Source organism: Thermobia domestica, chromosome 14 (genome assembly GCF_964235325.1).
Source record: "Thermobia domestica chromosome 14, izTheDome1.hap1.1, whole genome shotgun sequence".
NCBI lineage: Eukaryota > Metazoa > Arthropoda > Insecta > Zygentoma > Lepismatidae > Thermobia > Thermobia domestica.
The window spans coordinates 137,178,358-137,195,482 of NC_137467.1; the positions used below are offsets into that span (position 1 = coordinate 137,178,358).

The 17,125-nt window shown below is 36.7% G+C and overlaps 1 non-coding gene across 1 annotated transcript; it reads right to left on the reverse strand.

The window, feature by feature from the left end:
- Positions 1-6,970: 6,970 nt before the first annotated feature.
- On the reverse strand, positions 6,971-7,041 carry TRNAG-GCC (transfer RNA glycine (anticodon GCC)). The gene has a single exon. It is a non-coding gene; the product is annotated as a tRNA-Gly (tRNA).
- Between the last annotated feature and the right edge of the window lie 10,084 nt (positions 7,042-17,125).

The window sequence follows — 17,125 nt, forward strand, 5'->3', positions numbered from 1 at the left end:
GGCCTGCAGTGAAACGTGTATATATTATTTCATACAACCAATACAGCCAACAAATAGTACATACATTAGACAGTTTTTCGACATAGTCTCCATATTGCTTAAAGCAATTGTCTCATCACGGGTGAATTTCAGGGTTCCCTGGTAAAAATCCTGTCCTTGCGTGTTCAGCCACGTTGTCACGAAGTGTTTCACTTTTTCGTCTGAAGCGAAGCAACGCCACCTAGGTGCTCCTTCAAGTGCGGGAACAAGTGAAAGTCGCTTGGAGCGAAGTCCGGGCTGTAGGGAAGGTGGTCGGTGATGTCCCAGCGAAACTGATTCAACAGTGTGGTAGTCTTCTGGGCTGTACGAGTTCGCGCGTTGTCATGAAGGAAGATGACGGTCTCGGTGAGAAGTGTTGGCCGTTTAGACCTGATTATTTCGCACAATCGTTTCAAGATCTCACAGTATGGGTCAGCGCTCACTGTGCGCCCCTTCCCAAAACCTCCGCGAGTATGATATCGGCACTGTCCTTAAACACTATGGCCATCACCTTCCCGGCAGATGGCATCACGTTAAACTTCTTTCTCTTTGGAGAGAAGGGATGTATGCACTCCTTTGACGACTTTAAAAGAAAACATGGTTCGATGGAACAATACTGTCTATTGATCCACGAAAAGAGAAATTAAAGATAACTGGTTTAAGAACTACCAGAGATATGGTAGTACTTGAAACCGCAACGAAAGAAGACATTAGGAAAATAATGGCTAAAGAAGAAATAAGGAAAAACTTCAAGTGCGAAGAAACTAAGAAGAAAAACCCGCTGATGATCATATATGGGGTACCGTCTGAATTAAAGGATGAAGAACTACTCCAAGCTTTTATCGAACAGAATTTCGATGAAAACGAGATGGAAGAGGCCAAAAAGAGTAAAGCAAGGTTTCGAGCAGGAAAGAAACAAGAAAAACGATGCCACTTGGTGATAGAAGTTGAACCGAAGATAAGGAAACTGTTAGTGGAAAAAGAAAAAGTCTACATCGATTATGAGGCACATAGAATAAAAGATTTCCTGGTCGTTCCTCAATGTTTTATTTGCCAAGAATTCGGTCACGTTACGAAATATTGCGACAATAAGGAAAAAGTGAGATGCAGATATTGTGGCTCATTGCAACATAAAAGCGATGAATGTGAAGACAAAGGAAAAAAGATATGTATACCATGTAAACTAAGACACAAATTATGTCAAAACCCACAAACGGAAGAATGTGTCTCATACAAAGTAGCCAGAGAAAGGATAATTTCTAAAATAAACTATGGAGAGTAAAAAGAAAGAATTAGTAAATATAAAGAGAAAAAGCCCAAGTAAGAAACGTAGGGACAAACAAAGATTGGAAAATTTTCTAGAAAGAAAAAGACAACTACTTAAAGAAAAGAGAGATAAAGAAACACAAACATATGATACAAAAGAAAATGAAAAATCGAAAATAAAAACTGAAGAAAACGAAATGGGGAAGTTAACAAAAAACGACAAGGAAAAAGGAGAATTAGAAACACTTCTAGAAAATAGAAAAAAGAATAGGAAAAAGAAATTTAACGAAGAGAATTATAAATGTATGCAACAGACTCCTAACATTAATGAATCATTTGTCCACGGTGAAGAAAAATATCTTTTCCCAATTCAAGAAGAACATATACAACAAATCCAAGATCCGGAAGTTTCAAGTACAGAAAATACTCCAGTAAAAACATCAAATGAAGAAATTTTAATAAATAATGTACAATTATACGAAAATATAAACCATATGTATAGGTTAGCAAAATTGGAAGAAAAACAAATCCTAATGACTGCACTAAGACAGATAGTAAGAGATATTCATATAAATGGAAGAACTATAACATTTCCAACCTTGGAGGAAGCCGATAGAATTGAACTGCGAATTTATGATCTCCCAGCAAACGGATGGGAATTACTTGATCTAGTGGATGAGGTTTTTGAGAGACGAGGGATATACTGGACGCTAGAAAATGTTTACAAACAACTGGTGCGTGCGCATGGTAGAGTATACTTCGACCCAACGAAATCAGGAACGGATGCCTACATATATACGAGATATGGATAAAAATCAGAAGTATTTGAAAATTATGCAGAATAACGCACAAGGAAGTAAAATAGCCACAATGGAACTTAGAAGACTAATAGAAATCCAAAAGATTGATATCGTAGCAATACAAGAACCATATTTACTAAAAGGGAAATTAACAACCTTTCCAGCAAGCTCAAAAATAATGTACGGAGGACAGGAATCTAAAACAGCTATAGTTTTCATGAATAGAGAAATTGAAGTACTTAAACTAACCCAATATAGTAACAATTGGATAACAACAGCTGAAGTTAAGTGTGGAAACATGAAATTCTGTCTAATAAATGCGTATTTCCAATACAGCTTAGAAACGCGTGACTTCATAGACAAAATTCAAGAGATAATATGGCAGAGGAATAATACGGAAATATTAATCCTTGCCGATACAAATGCAAAATCAATCTTATGGGGTGCCCCGGAAACAGATGATAGAGGAGAAATAGTTGAAGATTTTGTAATGCAAAACGGACTTGTAATCTCAAACATAGGAAACAGACCAACTTTTGTAGGGAATAGAGGCAGCTCTCATATTGATGTGACATGCGGAACATTTGAAATAACAAGTAGGATTGAAAATTGGCAGATTGGAGATAAACTCACTCTCAGCGACCACGAAATAATACTATTTGATATGAAAATTGAGAAAAATGGAAAAGAGCAAAAAAAATTTAATATAGCTAAGACAAATTGGATTACTTTCAAGAACAAATTAAATCTACCCCAAATAAATGAAGATGAAAACTTGACCGAAATAATCAACGAAATTGAACAAGCAACAAAAAAAGCTTTCAAAGAGGCTACTCCGGAAAGTCAAGAAAGAAGAGTATATGAAGACTTTTGGACACCTAAACTACAAAGATTAAAAAGACTTGCAACGTCAGCCCGGAAAAGTTATCAAGCAACTTATAACCCAATACTAAAGGAAAGAAGATTAGAAAAATATAGAAATGCAAAGAATAAATATAAGGAAGCGATATTAGAGGCTAAGAAAAGAAGTTGGGATCTTTACCTCAAGAAAAATATTGAAATAGATCCATGGGGTGTTCCATACAAACTCATAACACAAAAAATAAACCCATTAGTATTAAATACAGTCAAGAAATTAGATGGATCATACACCTCAAACAGAGAAGAAACTCTAAAAGTTTTAGCGAACAAATTTTTTCCCAGAGATGAAAACAATAACGACACAGAAAGAAACACAGTACTAAGAAACAAAATGGGTGAACAACATACAGGAACTGTACCAGAATCGGACAAAGTCACTAACGAAGAAATAGAAAAGATCTTTAGAAAACTTAAAAACAAGAAATCTCCGGGTATAGATGGCATCAAAAACGAAATATACAAGAAGACTAAAGATTTATGGGTCCCCTACCTAACGAAGCTTTTCAATTTACTAATAAAGAAACAAGAAATTCCAGAGCCGTGGAAAGCATCAAAATTAATTATTCTCTCAAAAGGACCAGAAAAGGATCCATCAGAAGTAAACTCATATAGACCTATATGCTTATTAAAAAATATATCAAAAATTTTTGAGAGAGTAATATTAAACAGAATTCAAAAATACAGAAACGTAACTGAAGACAAACTACAATTTGGATTCAGAGTAGGAAAATCAACAGAAGACGCCATAAATACTCTTCTAGATGATATCAAAGAAAAGATATACGAAAAGAAATATGTATTAGCGCTCTTCATTGACATCGAAGGAGCATTTGATAATTTATGGTTTCCATCCTTAATTGAAAATGTAAAAAAACTGGAAATGCCAGCATACTTACTGAATTTGATAAGAAACTATCTAGAAAACAGAAAAATAATAATACCCAATGAAGAGGGCGACATAATAATTAAAACAGAGAAAGGATGCCCGCAAGGATCAATATTAGGACCCCTACTATGGGACATAGAATTACAACCTTGCTTGGAAAAAATAAACAAAAAGCAAGAAGTCGATAAAATAGTGGCATTCGCCGATTACGTCGTAATAACAACATCAGGAAACAGCCGAAGGGAATTAGAAGAAAAAGTTAAAAAGATAACAGAAACACTTGAAGAATGGAGTATGGAGAGTAAATTAAGGATATCATCAAAGAAAACCAAATATCTAATTTTCGGCACAAAACTACAAAGAAACCCGACTATAAAATTAAATGGAGTAGGAGTAGAACGAGCGCAAAGCATAAAATACCTTGGCATAATGCTAGACGATAGACTAAAATTTGATGAACATTTGAAATATATAGTAAAAAGGGGAAACAGTGTAGCGAATAAATTGACTACTATTGCAAGAAACAGATACAGGCTACCATTAAAAATACTAAGACTATACCAAGAAACTATTTTGTCAGCTACCATGGCGTACGCATCCAGCGTTTGGATTGATAGACTATTAAGAAATAAGACTTACAGAAATCAAATCAATAGACCACAAAGAAACCTATTAATCAGAATGTCTGGAGCTTTTAACACTACTTCGCATAGCGCACTCTGTATAATCCTTGGTATCCAACCAATGAACTATGTGTTATTGCAAAGGGCAATTAATTACTGGTTAAGGAAAGAAGAGAAAAGGAAAATTAGAGAAATTTTTAACAGGGATCTAAAAGATGAGAAAGAAATTAACGACAACATAATACAACTATGGGATAAAGAATGGCAGGAATACAGTGGAGCGCAACGATTACATAGAATTTTTCCTAGCATCGTCGATAGACTAAAAATAAACCACTTAAATCCAACATATGGATTGGTTCATTATCTATCAGGCCATGGACCATACGAACAACACCTCCACAGAATCAAGTTAAGACCCAGCCCAACGTGTGAATGCGGAGAAGAAGGAACTCCTGAGCACCATGTTATGTGGTGTCCATTATTAGAAGAAATTTTAGAACTAAGAACTCAAATAAGAGAAAAATCACTGAAAGAAATAATAGAAGTAGAGGAAGACTGCAAGAAATTGGAAAATTTGACAAATGAATACTCCGAACTAAGACGAAAAACTTACAGAAGAAGAATAGAAGGATGAGTGCAAGTGGAAGAATGTGTGAAGAAGTCCTCGGACCGGAGAAAAGACTCCTGGAATCCAAGCACTGGATCACCGTGCTTTCGCCGAGGACCAGAATGCGTGCTGCACCTCCAGCCTCTCGGTTTGGAAAGGAACTCCGGTGCAAGAGTGAATGTTGCGTGAGTGCATGAGTAGAGGTGAAGCGAGGATAGTGTCTCAGAGATAAATAATAGAGCAACTCTCGCCAATAGGACGGCCCATCCCGGGCGTGCCGGCCGAAGGATAAAACGGACCAGGGCCTGCACTAAGTGCTCTGAGTGGGCCCTGGACCTCAAGCCAGCACAAATGGGTGGAAACTGGCATTGATACGCAACTGAGAACACTAAAGCATCAAAGCAAAAGTAACAGGAAACGCTTATATAGAAGCATCAGAAAATTAAAAGTTTTGAAAATGTGAAAATTTAGATAAAAGTAAGTGTAGCGTGTGTGTTTCATAGTGTAAGTACTAGTTGGTGAAGGTTAGTGATTTCATCAAAAGCAGTCAGTGTCAATAGTGAGTGTAGTGTAGTGTTGATGCAGGATAGTGAAAAGAGGTAAAATATAAAGGTGAAAAGCCAGTGTAAATAGTGCAAATGTGAAATAGAACACACAGGAGAGAAATGCAGGCAGAAACCAGAGAAACCAAACATACAGAGTGAAAACCTGAAGAAAAGAAGAAAGAAGAAGATGACCAATAGGTAAACACGAAAACACAAAACATACGACATTCAAAACAACACACACGTAACAAACTTAAACTCAAACTTAAACTCAATAAAACAAAAAAACACACAAAATCTCACAAGACTAGAAATGAGAGTAGAGTTAAGCAAATATTAAGTTTAGTTATTTTGTTTTTTTTTTTTTTTTGTTTTTTGTTTTTTGTTCGTTTCATCTTTTTTTTTGTCCAATCCCTTGTTTAGGTTTCACGTCCTTTTCCCCTTCCCTTTCCTTCTTCAAAATTATGAAATAAATAAACCCAAAAGAGAAATCATTCGCAATGATGATACTTCGCCGGTTTTGAATGCTCAAGGCACCGGCTGACAGTAACGCGGCTGAGCGAATGAAAAAAAAAAAAAAAAAAATACTGTCCGACTGCTACTCCTCACTTCTTCAAGGTACTGTTTTATATTATCTTCCATATCTCTTGTTCTAGGCTACTTATAGGTACCTGCTCTACAAGATTTCCAATTGAGCAATTAGTACTAGGTGCTTACATCTAGTACCATGAATTTTCAATATAAGCGGTCTGTTACACGCCCCTCAGATGTCTTAATTTCTACCTTTTACCATTTTGCCAATGATTCATACATGAATAGTTGGTGATTGCACTGTATTAACAAATTTTACTCTTAAGAGGCCCCATTATGGCGAAATTAAAAAATCGCTAATTTTACAGTAATTATGTGATATCTTCAAATAGATAAAAGATAATCGAAAAGTGTAACAAGAGCTCCCTAGACAATGTTATTTTACGAGATACCGTTATCACAACTCACTTATCTGTTTTCGATTTCCAGCCATTTAGAAAACCGACATTTATCTTCGCGTTTCTAAATGGCCACAAACGGAAAGCTAGTAGGTGAGTCGTGATAACGGTATCTCATGCAAAATAATATTGTCAAGGGTGCTCTTGTTCCACATTTTGATTATCTTTTATCTACTTGAAGATATCACATAATTACTGTAAAACTAGCGGTATTTGAATTTCGCAGTGATTAGGCCTCCTAAGTGAAAGCAGAGATTTATAAAAGCTATTCATGTAGGGAAAGTCGCATACTGAATCAATCAGAAACGCTGTTGCATCGGCCGGGAATCGAACCCGGGCCGCCCGCGTGGCAGGCGAGCATTCTACCACTGAACCACCGATGCTGTAATAACAGAAGTATCTTGATATTAGTATCATATTGACTTGTGTGACCACTCTTGCATGACATTCTTGTCAAGTTACAGTAGAACGCCTTTTCCTTTAATGAATACATAGAAAGAGCCTTTCACTTTGTTCTTTTCTTGAATGTATTGCTTAACGTTGTCAAATCTTGTGGTATCTTTATTATTATTATTATTATTATTATTATTATTATTATTATTATTATTATTATTATTATTATTATTATTATTATTATTATTATTATTACCGTCAAATGGGGTGAATAGAAACATGGGGGTGAATAGAAACAAAACTCCCAGATTAGTTTTGGATTTATCTGGACGATAAATTAATCAAGAAAACTGAAATTTCTTAACATAGTCTTATACGGCTAAAGTGTCCAGGGCAGAGACAAAATGTTTTACTGAGTTGGGAACACTGAGGTAGACGGCAGTAGCATTAATGTGTTACTGAAATCTTACACGGTATTTTAGCGCTCCTTAAACTTTCTTGGTAAGTATGACATTTTCATATTTGTTGCATTTGAGCATATGCCTATTTTGTAGTTTGTTGTTTCATTTACTGACGTTCATAGTAAAAGTTTTCCTTTTGTAAATTATTTTTAATCAAAATTTAACTTTACTGGGTTATTGTTATGATTTTTAATTAGTGGGGTGAATAGAAACACTTCTTGGGAAATTCTTGAAATTCCTCAAGGAGTGGAAAATTCTTGAGGAGCAGAAAAAAGGACCTGATAGGAATGTATCAACCATCTCTAAGAACAAATTTCCAAGTCTTCTGAAAAAAAAAGTGTGAAACTGAAGGAGGAAAATATCAGGGCTGGATTTGAAAAGTGTGGAATTTTTCCCCTTTGTCGAGACCAAAAACTGAGGATGTTGCCAAAAAAAGACAATGAACGAGAAGAAACAGAACAGCAAAAGTCATCTCAGACTGTAAACCGTTCCCTTATGGATCTTCTCAGGAGCATGAGAGAAGATGAAAAAATTAAATAAGGGAAGAAGAGAGTACGAATAGATGTTTCTGGTAAGATTTTTGGTTTGTTTTCTGAAAATGATACATTTTCATCAAATCACAACGAAACTCAACCTACCTTTGTATTGTCGGAAGAGGAGAAAGACAACACTCCAGAAGACAACATTCCAGACGATCACGAACTAGATGATGGTTTTCTAAAGCTGGTGATTTTGCTGTGGTAAAACGAGAAGCTAAAACTCGATGAGACTATTCAGCACCTAAGTGCAAAAATGGGAACATGATGCATATGTGGGAGTGTTTTATAAGAGAGCACATAAACAATGAAATTTTCAGAACGAAACTGTTGGGTTTTATTAGGAGTTCGTCAGCACACTTTAAGTATATGATAACTTTCGGGCCCGTTCGTGGCTAAGCGGTTAGCGTACGCGCCTTTGGCGTGAGAGACCCGGGTTCGATTCTCGGCGGGAGCTCATGTAGTTCTGATTCTACGTTCATCAGTAGGTCCACGTCTCATATAGCCTCGCTGCTGAACGGGACGTAAACCTCAAAGTCAACTCAACTCATGATAAGTTTCCTTGATGATTTCAGTGATTTAAATCTTATTCAAATATCATCAAAACTATATGGTCGTTTATACCTATATTGTGCATTGTATTGTTTTATAAGTTTGTAACTTATGTAATACTGGTCTTATTGAACTAATATCTTGCAGGTATCAAATAAATCGTTCGTTTCAACAAATACGCTGTTTCTTTTTTTACCTTTCCAATAGTATAAAAGAAACAACAATGAAAATAAAGTAATTGTTTCTATTCACCCCATGGGTAGGGGTGAATAGAAACATTAAGAAAAATCAAGGTGAAGAAAAGTGGAGTTGATAAATTAATATGACGTTTACTGAAATTCATTAGCATATTAAGACCTTTCTTTTGGAATAATCTGATACGCGAAATCTTTAACATTACCAGACTTATGTTCTCATATAGCCAAAAATGTGTTTCTATTCACCCCATTTGACGGTATTATTATTGTCAATATCTTGTCAATATCGGTTCAAAATCTCTTGTCGTCGGAATTCTGTCGAGGAATTTGAAGCTTAAAATATATAAAACGATAATCATGCCTGTTGTTCTGTATGGTTGTGAAACATGGTCGCTTACTCTGAGGGAAGAACATAGACTGAAAGTATTTGAGAACAGGATCCTGAGAAGAATATTCGGACCCAAGAGGAACGAGAATGGGGAATGGCGGAAGCTTCATAACGAGGAACTACATAGATTATACGGTTTACCCAACATTGTTAGGGTCGTCAAGTCTAGGAGGCTTAGGTGGGCAGGTCATGTAGCTAGAATGGAAGAAAGTAGAAACGCTTTCAAAGTCTTGACTGGTAGACCCATAGGAAAACGACCATTAGGAAGACCTAGGCGCAGATGGGAGGACAATATTAAGATGGATCTCGCAGAGATAAGAATACAAAGTAGAAACTGGATGCAATTAGCTAAGGATAGAAGTCAGTGGAGAGCTTTTGTGAACGCGGCACTGAACCTCCGGGTTCCATAGGCCATAGAGTTAGTTTATTATTATTATTATTATTATTATTATTATTATTATTATTATTATTATTATTATTATTATTATTATTATTATTATTATTATTATCCTATTAATTTGTATGTAGGATTATTTTTGCTGTTTTGTTTGAAATGAATTCTGATTTCAAAGGTTTATTTTTACTGATTTGTTTTTCAAATCTATTGAAATGTTTCTTATTTGATTAAAGTTATATTTTGTTAAATGAAATTTTAGTCGACTATCAAAAACTACAGCGAATCATTTTAATATGAACGTTAATCTTCCTCCCTTTTGTTCACTCTATCTGTGCATGTCCCCTTTACAGACAAGCCAAGTACTGGAGGATTCGCAAAGCAAATAAGCATATAAACATAGTAGTTTAATATATGTCGGGGTGAGTTTGTGGTACACTGGGAGAAGTGATTGATAATATCAGATGAGAATACCTTTTTTATTTTTATATATAATTCGATATCGACGTACGCTTCATTGTGGCTCTGTAGACCTTTTGAAGTTTTCACTATGCAATAGGTCTTGCAATTAAGATTAAAACAAAGCGCCTGAAATGTCCGTCAACCCGCTAAACGTATCTCTTGTTCTGGTTGCTTAACACTAGGATATCAACCATAGCTACAATGCTCTAGCGACAATGTTAATCTTATGGCCGGTAAGTGATCCCTGAAACGTTGAATAGAAAAATTAACTGCACTTTTATTTTTAATTCGTTGAAAATGGAATATCTACACAAAATTTGAAATCAATCAGAGAGGAAATCATGTTTCCAGAGCTTGTAGTTTGCGAGATGTCGAAAGGAATTTACCACATAAACTTAGATTTTTAATATGCAGGGTGGCGCAATTAAAAGTAGCCCGCATCCCCTTTGAATGCGATTGCAATATTTTAACTTCTGAGATTGAGTTATAAACTATAATATATTATACTAAACTATACTATACTAACTATACTAGCTAAACTTTACTATACTATACTATACTATACTATATTAAACTATATTATACTATATTAAACTATAGAACAATGGACAGTTTATGCAATTATCGATTGTTATTTCTTCAACAATCGATAATATACGACTGCAATCAAGGTGCATATTACTGGATATGTTTTTTTAATAACATCAAGGATGGTTTGTTAGACTCTTCCCATTACATCATGAGTGATGAAGCACGGTTTCATCTTTCCGGTCATGTGAATTCATAGAACACGAGGTACGAGGAAAGGAGAAACCTAACATTGTTTGTCAGCAACTACTCCATGATGAAAAAATCGGTGTTTGGTGCGGTACAACAAGAACGCGCATCATTGGACCGATATCTTTTTGACACTACCCTCAGCACGGTTGCATATATGGAAATTTTTGATGCATTTTATGCTCAACTTACTGAATATAAAAGACAATAATGCTTCTTCCTGCTAGATGGGGCAACGTGACACACTTCTAAAGTACCCCTGGAACGAGTCCATAATATCTTCTCTGAGGAACGGACTGCCAGCAAAGGTTTGTGGCCACCACGTTCGCCGGATCCAACAACATGTGATTTCTTACTGTGGAGACACTTGAAGAACAAGGTCTACGAAACTAATCCACACACAATACATGAACTGAAAGACAACATTAACCATGAAATTGCCGCCATCCATATCCGAACTTTAGGCCGGGTGTATCTGAGTATGCTTACACGTGTAGAGCTGTGCATTGATGGCGAAGGGCACCACTTTCAACATCTTCTATAATGCACTTTTCATTGTATTTTCTCTATTTTTCACTCTATTTTTCATTGTAAATAAATGGTAAGTCCATTTCAGTTCTTCTTTCACTAATTTCACTGCATTTCCTTTATTCTTACATGGGTTACTTTTATTTGCGCCACCCTGTATAAACTAGCTGAACTTGTGCTCTGTACACAACGCATCATTCACATATGAGCATGAATCTTCTTGTCATTTCTCACAACATATGTGTATGTCCCTTTACCCACACAAGCAAATCCCATATCCAAGGCGGCTAGGAGGCTGCCCCCTCTAAATTTTTACTGCCACCCTAATATGTTCACGGTAGGCTTGCAAATGAACTATAATATGGTCATAAACTATAATATGGTTGGATCGCCCCCCCCCCCTCCTCTACATTTTTGGGCTGGCTACCGGCCTGGACACAAGTGAACGACGTCTTGGTAAAAAAAAAATCGTCAAGGGGTACCATAAAGGGGAATTTTTTTCGTTTATTTTTTTCAATATCTCGCACTATTGGCAAGATTTGAGCCTACTTCCGATTGGAGTTCCTAATTCATGTATGATCAGTGTTTTCTTTCTCCTTGAATGTAATATGTAATAAGCAAATACATTACACTCACAATTAATTATAATGTTAGTGATATATGGTGTTCATTGGGCAAAACACTCCAAATAATAAAGATTCATCTTAGACTGGAGAAATGGTTATTCTTCGTTTTTCATTATCATTTTGCCATGAAACAAACGTCTGAGAGATAAACAAGCCCTATATACAAATATGTGATGTTGGAATGTATAACTTGTAGCATATGATGTTTTTTTAAAATTTCTACACTTCTACTCTACCTTTAAAAAATGTAATAAAGAAATAACAGTCATGTTTTTTTTTAAAAAAAAAAAACATTCATTTAGAACTGAACAATCTACACAAATTTTGCAATCGATCAGTGAAAACAGCATCTTTCTCAAGCCTAGGGTTCCCGAGAACTCACTGTCGAAAGGATTGGCCACAAACATATAAATGCCCACAAAAGTATAAACGTTCACAAACATATAAACTTTTCTTGACCACAAATATATAAACCTAGCATTTTAACCCTTTGACTATCAACGGGATACATGTGTCCCATGCTAATAATTCAAACATGGTTGGGAATTTGTTTCTTAAAAAAATTCTTTAAAAAAATACATGTTGTTCTCCCATCGGGTCAGATGTGACCAGGAGACTGTGTTTAGTTTCCAAAACTGTGCACAGATGTCAAGAACCTCCCACATTAAAGGAGTCGTACATATAAAAGAATGTTCACATTTAAAAAAAAATGGTTTTCAAAGTATTAATATCTAGACAGATAATCAATTTTAAATAATATTAAATTTATCTTTATTGAAAATTCACTTCGAAATAGCAAGGAATATTATTGGATTGAATAAGGTCAGTATAAAATTTCATAATTGAAATTGTAGTTGATTTCTAAGAAAACAGAAACAATACCCCATATAAATCAATGGCAGTGGCAGATCTAGCCCGGGGCCGGGGGCCTACGGTCTCCAGTTTTTTGAGTGACAAAAATAATTTAAGCTATTATTTATATATATTTTGAAAGTTATAGTAAACTCACGGTATACCTATAATTTCTGAGTTCTGCCTGATTCCCGCCACCCAGTTTTTAACTTCTAGATCCGCCACTGATAAATGGGCTAAGAAACAAAGATAGTGTAGATACTCATCACCATTATAACAGTAGCGCCAGTTACGATTTTACCAGCAGGGGGGAGGGAGAGCAAAGTTGTCCACAGACATAAGAATTTCACTTTTTATATTAGCATATAATTTACATAAAAGCAGGTGTTTCTCAAACTCACAGAAGGGCAATTGTTCTCTGCCCTCGCCAAATGACGCTCTTGAGTTACAAGGGAACTAAAAGAAAAAGGGAAACCTTTAAAGATACTTACCGAAGAAACCTTGATTAAAAAAAAAATGTAGTTTCGTCTCAAGGATGGGTTGTTGCTAATCCTTTATTAAAATTAATCAGTTTCTTATAATTCTGTTATACTGTGCATAGCGCTGGTAACTTTTCTAGAAGTATGGAGTCTAGATAGTTGAATAAGAGTTTTGCTTTTACTCCGAAGATACTGAGTATAGAAAACAGTTTAATCATCCTGCGAACAGAAAAAAAACCTCAACCTTCGAATCACTACTGAAAGCATACGTATAAACTAGGACTGCAAAATAAGAACGTAGAAGCACTTGACTCGAAGTTTCCTGTCCCCATTTTTCCTCGTCGCGAATGACTGGTATTTGTTATCTATTTCTGAAGTGGGCACGTGACAATTCATAAGATATATCACTCAAGTCAACAGGCATAGAGTACAAGAAGCTAACTACTGAGTAATGCCAATGCATAAACGTGTTCTTCGGTTCAAAGCTGGTTTCCGCGACTCGTGACATCTCAAAGTCGTTTTACACTTTCGTTTTCTCCGATAAGTTAAGACCCAGCTAACGACTAAGACCGTAGGAAAGCCTCGAAATGAAATACAATGAAATGCCGGCTAGACCAAAGGAGACGGTGATCATGAGAAATGAATGAAATGGTGGAATGAAGAAAGTGAGAGGAAACGGGAGAACCCCGAGAAAATCCAAGCATACGGTGTTTGTCCACCAAAAAAGTTCAATTGGCGCGAGTAACAAAGCTTCGACTCGATCGGCATTTGTATATCTGTTCGTTCGTCTCTTTCACCATAATTCGCGTAAAAACTTGCTCAATTTTATTTATTTAGTTGTTTATTAATATAAGATTCCACGATTATGCTTCAATGCTGACGAAAAGTGCCGTGATGATTACATTGAGTAAAAAGGTAGAAAATGAGGGTAAACAGGGGAACCTTGAGAGAACTCCCGCATACGATATTTGTCTACCACGAAAACTCCTTGGTGCGAGCTGAAATCGAGTCAGGGGCCCCACGCACCAGAGGTGGGGTCCCTATGAATCTTAGTATGTGCCTTCTTCAACATGCAACAATAACCCGATTGACTGGGTTTGCTATCCATCAAGAATAAGGAGGGTAAAAGGATCCACCTCACGTTGGAAATTTGCACTCATACATACAAAGCTATTTTTCAGTATAAAATACGTACAAATTGTTCGATTTTGATAAAACACAATGTATATTTTTAGAATATCTCAGTTACCTCCATCAGGGCCGTAAACAGCCACAGAGGTTTGGAGGGGCCATGAATATGTTAGGGGGGGACCAAGTCATCAAAAATTCCCTTACAAATATCTAAATTGTGTTTTTTGTATTGAAGTCTGAAGGAACCACGAAAAGTTTAGGGGGTGCTAGGCCCCCTAGCCCTCCTCTGATTGAGTGCCTGATCCCCATTGCCTTTTTTTGAAATCGATCAAGGATAAGTCGGTAAAAAGGGGTAAGTTCCCTATTTTGATAATACGGTATGGCACTAACCTTCCTCGATAACTTTCACCAAATATATTCGAATTTTGATGCAAAAGTGCTTGTATTTTTTAATGTTTCCCAATGGTTTCCACACTTCTTCGGGTTAATGCCTATCAAAGATGAAAGGGTGAATTTTATTCCTCTCTATTAAAAATAAAATATACGGTCACTTAGTGTTATACAGTGTATACCATGTTTATTATGGTTATTATTTTGAATTTCAGATTAAAATGCTAAAAACAGAATTTGGTTTATTATTACTCAGTAAATGAACCCCTTGTCTTGATTTTTGATTGGGGCCTGCAGAAGTTTTTTACTCTACCGATTGTCATACTTATTTACCGTTAATCTCGGAACATCATCATGGAACATGATCTCGGAACCGGAAACATCATCAGTATAACATACGTACAATGGCATCTCGGTCTTAACTGAATTATGTAGGCCGCGGTGGCTCAGTGATCTGGTGCGTGGTTCACCTCTGGTGCGTGAGGTCCCTGGTTCGATTTCTGCTCAAGCCAAGTGAGCCTTGTGGTGGACAAACCCCGTGTGCGTGGGTTTTCTCGGGGTTCTCCCACTTTCTTCATTCCACTAATTTACTCATTTCTTATCATCACCGTCTCCTTTAGCCTAGCCGGCATAACCGTGGGACGTAAAACTTAAAGATTTCTTTTAATTTTTTTTCAACATGTAGGTCGGACTTCTACGGTAGTCCATTTTGTTTGCTAAGCATCATGAAATGAAAATGAAATGAAATCGACGTTTTCGTGTTCGTGTTCTTGAACAGTTTTAAAAAGAGAAAATAAGACAGGAAGTTTTATTAAAATGGTAGAGCGCTTACCACTGGTGTATTCCCGGCCAAGTAGACCATAAGTTTGTGGTGCACAATATTGTGTCCATGAGTTTTCTCGGGGTACTCCCGTTTCCCTCCCACATTCTAATTCCACCAATTATTCCATCATGGTTCACTTACCTTAATCATCCGTCTACCTTAGCCTAAAGGGCATAAGCATGGAACGTTAAAGTGATAGACTTCATTTCAGTTTTTAATTTAAATCAAATAATTCAAATATTGTCTGTGCTATAGGATTTGTACACACGGGAAAGAAAGTACAGGGAGCGGCACGTAAAACCGTCCCGTAAAGTGAACACATAAAATGAAATGTAATGTATTGAATATGGTTAAACTACAACACATAAATGAAATGTAATGTATTGAATATGACTACTCACCTTCACAGCAGGTGCTGAAAGTGTCCTCCGCCCACTTCAACACACATGTGAGCACGATTGAGGAGATTCATATATACCCTTGTCAGTTCTTGTGTTGTAATGCTATTGGTGACATCCTGGATCCTGGTCTTGAGTTCTTCAATTGTGTGTGGATTTGTTTCGTATACATAGTATACGTATACAGTTTCGTATACAACATAGTTTCGTATACAGTATAGTTTCGTACGTACATAGTTTCGTATACAACAGTCCCCATAAGTAAAAGTCACACGGGGACAAGTCTGGTGACCGAGGAGGCCACAACCTTTGCTGATTGTCCTCTCTGGTGTAAACATCTCATGCACAAGGGACAATGATGCAGCTGATGTGTGGCATGTTGCACCGTCCTGCTGAAAGTAACATAACTAACGCTCCTCTTCGGTCAAGTGTGTATAAAACTCCTCCAGAATTCCCATATACACGTCACTGTTCACTGTCGTCTCAAAGAATATGGGCCCAATAACGCGTGTGGCGGAAATGGGACACCAAACACCAATCTTCTCATCATGCAAGGGTACCTGGTGGATTGCGTGTGGATTTTCTGTCGACCAATACCGGTTGTTTTGGGAATTTACGTACCCAGACAGGTGGAACCACGCCTCGTCACTCATGATGAGCATTAGTGGATCCAAGAAACCACTGGCAACATTGCTCAACAGCCATGAACAGAAATGCACCCTCTTCTGCAGGTCAGGCTCCTTCAGTTCTTGCACAACACTTATCCGGTACGGTTTAACTTCAGTCCCCTTAAAACACGTCTGCAACTTCTCTCACTCGCATGAATCTGTTGACTCAATCTCCTGGTTGACTTTCGAGGACTTCTTGTCATTATCTCCTCCACCTGCATCTTTAATTCAGGTGTGCATACAGATGGTCGTCTGTTCCTGGGAGCATTTTGAACCGATCCTGTACGCCGCCATTTTTCAATCAATTCCTGAATGGTGCTTTTTGCTGGCACAGAACGTCCTGGAAATTTCTCCCGAAACAAATTCTTTGTTTTCACAAAAGATCCAGTGAGAATGAACCCTTCAACAATGG